Source organism: Xiphophorus hellerii, chromosome 11 (genome assembly GCF_003331165.1).
Source record: "Xiphophorus hellerii strain 12219 chromosome 11, Xiphophorus_hellerii-4.1, whole genome shotgun sequence".
Lineage (NCBI taxonomy): Eukaryota > Metazoa > Chordata > Actinopteri > Cyprinodontiformes > Poeciliidae > Xiphophorus > Xiphophorus hellerii.
The window spans coordinates 2,578,230-2,584,229 of record NC_045682.1 but is presented as its reverse complement, the minus strand read 5'-3'; positions in this window follow the sequence as shown (position 1 = coordinate 2,584,229).

Below are 6,000 nucleotides of genomic sequence, written 5' to 3'. Positions count from 1 at the left end.
ATCTCAATTTCTCTTCTAGTGGTTACCCTTTTTTCTATACCAAAACCAACTCTTTGAACACTTCTGCAGAAAATGTTGTTCTAGATGGACAGAAGCTTTCATTTTTGAGGCAGCTTACGATGAAAAGGGGCTTTGCTGCTCAAATATCTGAGAAAATGTATCTTTAGCTGGGTAGAAATCGTTAAATTTGTTCCATTTTGAGTCTTTTTCACTTTGTTTCCAGAGGTTTTTTTCCTACATGTATTCAGAGTGAAATAAAAACAAACAGAAACATATGAGAGAGCTGAATTTCATGCTGTGAATGGTATTATACATGTAGTGACTGCAAATGACAATGGAAAGAAGGATATGAGTGAAGAGAGAGGGACAGTCTGCTTCCACACCTGCAGAAAGAGAAAAACAGAACTAAGAAACCACACCCTCTAAACTCTCTTATCACTGCATATTTCTATAATTCAAACAGTAAATATACCTTTTTTATGGATCTTGTCTTTGGTTTTATTTGGGTATTGCTAAGTGTTCTCTACAAAAATAAAATATATTGGTCTTTGAGAGGATGACCTTGTATTATTCTGCCACTATCAATATATTGCTTGAAAATAGTCTCAAAACGACATTATTATCATGTATTGCAATAATTTCTCAGTTTATAATCCAGCTAAATTTATTGTGACAGGTCTGAGTTATGACCAAGACATTGAAATCAAACAATCCCAAGTAGGTCTCTAGGCTAACCCATGATGTCAATACATAAAAGTTAACCAACTACTTTCAATAGGTTAAAAATGATTTACAACTCAGTTTAATCCTCTTTTTCAATCTAGTACTAGTGTTCTCTAAGAAACAGCTCGATGTCCTTTCTCGTCTATGGTGCATGTTGGTTGGAGTGTGTTGGCCGTGCTTGGATCCCTCTGACGTGTCACTCAGGGATGTAGCATGCAGCTGTAACTTGAGGGATGTTTGCTCCATATTTGTGTAAAATTCTGTGCCAAGCCCACTGATCCCTGAGCTTGGCACTGTCTGGGCTGGACAAGTGAGCCGAACAGACAACCGGTGAGGCTGTTATTGGAGAGTTGATCCCGGGGGTTTAAAAAGCCAGCTTCATCTAACCTCTAACCTTCCACCACAGCCTGAGGCTATGGCCCCCACTGAAATACATGGACACAGACAAACAACAATGTCTGCATGAAGCAATGCCCAAAGAAAAACAGGACTGACTTGACTTCTTCCAGCTACAACTGCAGGTCACAGTGGAGAAAAGCATTGAGATAATATATTTTACAAGGCAAAAGCAGTTTATGCAGAGACGATCTAAAAACTGAGTGGGCACCATTATGTGTGTGTTATGTTATTAAACAGATACAGCTCGGAAAGAATAGGCCTCAGAGATCCACTGAAGCAGTATAGTGATTAGAGAGAGAAATAAATACCAGCTAAAACTGTAAGAGAAAATGCCATAATCACATTCTGTTCTCTAAAGTTCAAGTTTGCTTTGTCATTTTAATAGTTTATTCACTTCTGATTTATTTTCCCTCCTGATACGACTCTAAAAATACTGTTTTTAAATGCCCAGTTTATCTTCATGGGTAATAGCCGACAGTTTGTCTTTTTAATATTACCTCTGTTTTATATCACACTAAGATGGGTTGGTTTTGTATTGAATGATGGTGTTTATGGTCGTTTAAGTGAATGAAACATACCTATCCTAAGCTTGACCAGTTAAGATATGTATATGTGCTATACAAAACATGTTCATTACATCTTTTGCACAAAATCATTCTTAGATAATGAGATTATAATTTGTTCAGTTCTGCCTATTTTGAGCTCCTTTCATAATGAGCTGTTTTAGAGCCTCTTGTCACTTTAAATACAAATAAGTTGCTGCTTTTCACACGTGAGAATGGCTGCAAAGAGATGCATCGTTAAACAACCGTACAAAGGCAGCAGGAGAGCCTCGTGCACAACCAACAAAACCATTTAAGAAAGGAGAGCCATCCAAACAAACCTAGCCATGTGTGAGATGGGCAGTCATGAATTAAATGTGACCAATCAGTTTTTGGAAAGTTGGGTTCATGTTTTGTTAGCCTAATGTGATGTGTTAGCTGCCAGTCTTGGCCAGGATTCTCCTGCAAACGAGATTTTTAATCTAAATGGATTTTTTTTTTAAGTTTAAAAGCCAGTTACTCTTCCGCATAGGATTTTGTTAGTTTGGATTTTTTTTTCATTGCATTAAAACTCCATTCTGTGTTGACTTGGGTTAACGTCTGATGTTAAAAATGTACAGTACCGTGAGCAAGGTGACTGAGTTATTGGATTAATAATATCAGCTCTAATCAAACTTGAATATTTCATTTCAACCTGCCTGAAAGTTTGAAGTCAAGCTATTTATTTTTTATTAAAATATTATTAAAACAGTAATTTGAAGTTAAAATGTTATTTTGCTGCAGTTTGAGAAGACTCTTTCCTCCTTCTGACATATTAGAAATTACCACTAAGAAAATTCTGCTCTACACACACGTCCTAATATAATTACAATAGTCACTTCATCTTCTGTGTCTGCCTCTCTGTCTCACTGCCTCCCTCATTCTGATTATCTTCTCTCTCCCTCGTTCACTTTCTGGCTCACAAATCTTGAAAATTGAGATCTGAAGGATGGTGCAGCACGAAGCCTCGATACAAGGCTACCACTCTCAGTCAAACAAAGACACTTCTCTGGCACAGGAAGCCGGGTGGGGGGGGGGGGGGGGGGGGGGGAACCTTGACACGTGGATTTCTCAAAGATTTTAATCTTGAGAGAGGAAACTCGCGTTTTAATATTACCTCTGTTTTATATCACACTAAGATGGGTTGGTTTACGTTAATCATTCAAAGCAAAATCTAAATTACTCTTTTCATTTTTCTTTCTTTTTTTTTTTTTTTTTTTTTTTTACAGAAACTCGAGACCAAATTGAAAAAAAGGTAACATGGAGTTGTCTTTGAATTTTGCTTTCTTTTTGATTCTTGACAGTCGAGTCAGCTCCCCACATGACTTTGGATAATTTCATGCATTTCTATCCTGCTCACATGGGGGCTCAGCTGAAGCACCTTCTGCCTCAGTTGATCTCACAAGGCTGATGAAACATCACCATAAAACTACCTCATCCTGAGAAAAAACTTCAGACTGGAGGGGAAAACTCATCTACTTGTGATGTTGTCCAACAATCCTAAACCGGAAATAATAACTCTATGCTCTGTTCTTGAGCTAATCTGCAGACCACATGAATGTTAAAGTTCTATAACTATTGATTCTGTAAAAAGTTGGCGACCTGAATCAAGCCTAGCTCAGCACCTCAGCATCCACTGACCTCACTGGCGGTTTCCAGTTGCTTCCACTTTATGCTCTAATGTTTGGCTGTGGCTTGTTTGGTAGTGAGGACATTTACAATGCACTATTAGTGGAGCTAATTTTTCATTTAGGCACTTTAATTAAAGATTAAAGCATTTAGTGCACTAGCTTCCCCTAAATTGACTTTTTCCAGATAGATTCAAAAGTGCCAATTTACTTAACTGTTTTGTAATCTGCTAGTTTCATAAAATTCAACATCCTTGTTGAAGTTTTGGTTATTGACTGTCAAGAATTTAAGTAGCCCCAAAACTTTATTTCAAACTAGAAACATACAGGAATAAAACAAAACATGGACAGTTGAGAACAAGATATAAACATAAAGTCAACATCAAGGGGCATTACATAAAATGTCAGTTATAATGTCAACGTTAAATTGCTTGATTGTTGTAGTCTTTTAACTGCAGATATAATTTAAACTGGAGTTATTGCTTTGGTATTAGCTTCTGCTAAATACTGTGTTGCTGTTAGCTTTAGCAGAACTAAAGTTTATGAATAGTTTCTTAGGTTTAGCTCAACTAACTTTTTAGTTAGCAGTGCCCATCACTGCTCTTGGCAATAATCCAGGTTCTGCTGTTTGAAAAGTGCTGCATTACAGTGAATTTGATTTTAACAGTTGTGAAACATGGAATATCTATTTTTTCCTCATTGCTGTTTCCACCTGCTGTTTCCAAGATAATAGCTTTGCAAACAAACCCAGCAAAGGCCAGCATCAGTCTGGGCTCGGCCTGCTGGCAGAGCCTTCATTTCAGCCCAGCCGGGCAGAGTTTCCTCCTCCTCAGCCCGAGCTGCGGCCGCAGGATGCAGTCAGGATGATGGGGACTCCCGCAATGATTGAACATAATGACGTGTGAAACCATTAGGCAGCTAATCAGAACCGGCAATGAAGCTGAAGATGATGAAGGTGGTGCTGGCGAGGACTTCATCATGATCGTCCAAAAAAGGAAACAGGATGGGGGATTCTGCTGCAGTGGTGTGTGTGCTATAAGAATGAAGGCTGGCATGGAGAGGATATATGAATAATTCAGCTTAATCAAGGGAATAACTCTAAGCCAGCTGCATTTGTTTGGGCATTACCAGTATCATTACTTTTTGCTTTTATTTATCCTTTTGGCAAAGGTGCAGCATAGTTAAAATGAAATAGAAGTTTTCTTTTCAGTGCAGGATTAGGGTTGTTTAATTTCTAGACCTCAAATATTTGCCTCGGTCTTTTCACCTCAAACTGGTTCATCTCAGTATATTATAATCTTCTGTTGTGCTGGGGAAACTACTGACTGGACAGCTGTCACTGACATCGCTCAGACAGAGCGGACTCCTAAATGAAAGTAGAGGGGTAGGAAGGTGTACACTTTCACTTTTCTGCATTTAAAATTGTTGTCCTTATTTATTATTCAAATGTTTTACCAAACCAGATGGTTAGCTTTTCTAGATTGTTAGCTGAATCTAGATGGTGGTGCAAGGTCCACTCAGGAGTTTGCAGCTGAACGGTTGCCATGGGACACTAAATGATTTCCCAAACAAGCATGAAAGAATCAAGCCAACACTCTAGTTATATTTTTGATATGGGAATAACATTATAACATGATGTAAAGGTCAGTCATTTTACGTATTTTAAATATTGCTCAGACTGCAGATACATATGGTAAAGTTTCAGTGAGTTGCAATTTTCTTTGTACCCGTTACGTTTTAAACAAGATAAATTCTGCCTTACTTGTATGGCATGTTACCTTGTGTCATTTTGAAGCGTGGCACAGATAAATAAGCCACTGTTACTTGTCGTATTTATACAGGAAGAAAACAAGGAACCACAAATTACTAATTAAATGTACATAGAAAATCTAACCTGCTTGAAGTGTGAATTAAAAAAAACATGCTTCAGTTGCATGTATTTTATAAGAATTGTTGGCCATGAATTGATATTTGGTCGGGACGTGACAGTGTATTAGAATTTCACACACCCAAGTTTCTTTTATGCTGAAAAGCGACAGAAAGCAACAACTGATGAGCTTGGCAGATGTGTTGGTGGAAGGAACATAGCTGTAAGCAGCTGACCTGAAACATTCGTCATCATCTTTTACTGGTACATCACACACTTCGCCCACAACGAACACACTTCTGAAGCTTTTGCCTTAGATTTCTCTCTCTGGTGTCTCTCCACTTTCAGTTTTCTCTTAATTATTACCTCTAAGATCTTTTCACCGTTTTATAATAAACAGCCTCTTGTGGAATAAATAACTGAGAAAATCCCTACATGATTGGTTTTTAGCACATTTTGTGAACTGCAGACAGACACAGTGCATTCTGAAAGTGTTCACAGGATTTCACTATTTCAGCATTTTGTAATATTACAGCTTTACTCCAAATATTAATCTCCCTAACATTATAAAAACTAATTCCCTATTAAGACAAGGTTGAAGACAGTTTTGAGGCAATTTGATTTCATGCTTGGTGTTTGACCTCTGACCTGCAGTGGACCTTACATAGACAGGTGTGCCATATCAAATCAAATAGAATCAACTGTATTCACCACAGCTAGACTCCATCTAACCTGTAGAAACATCTAAATGTTGATATTCATAGTAATGAGGTATTTATGGAGAATCAGGATCACACTAAGA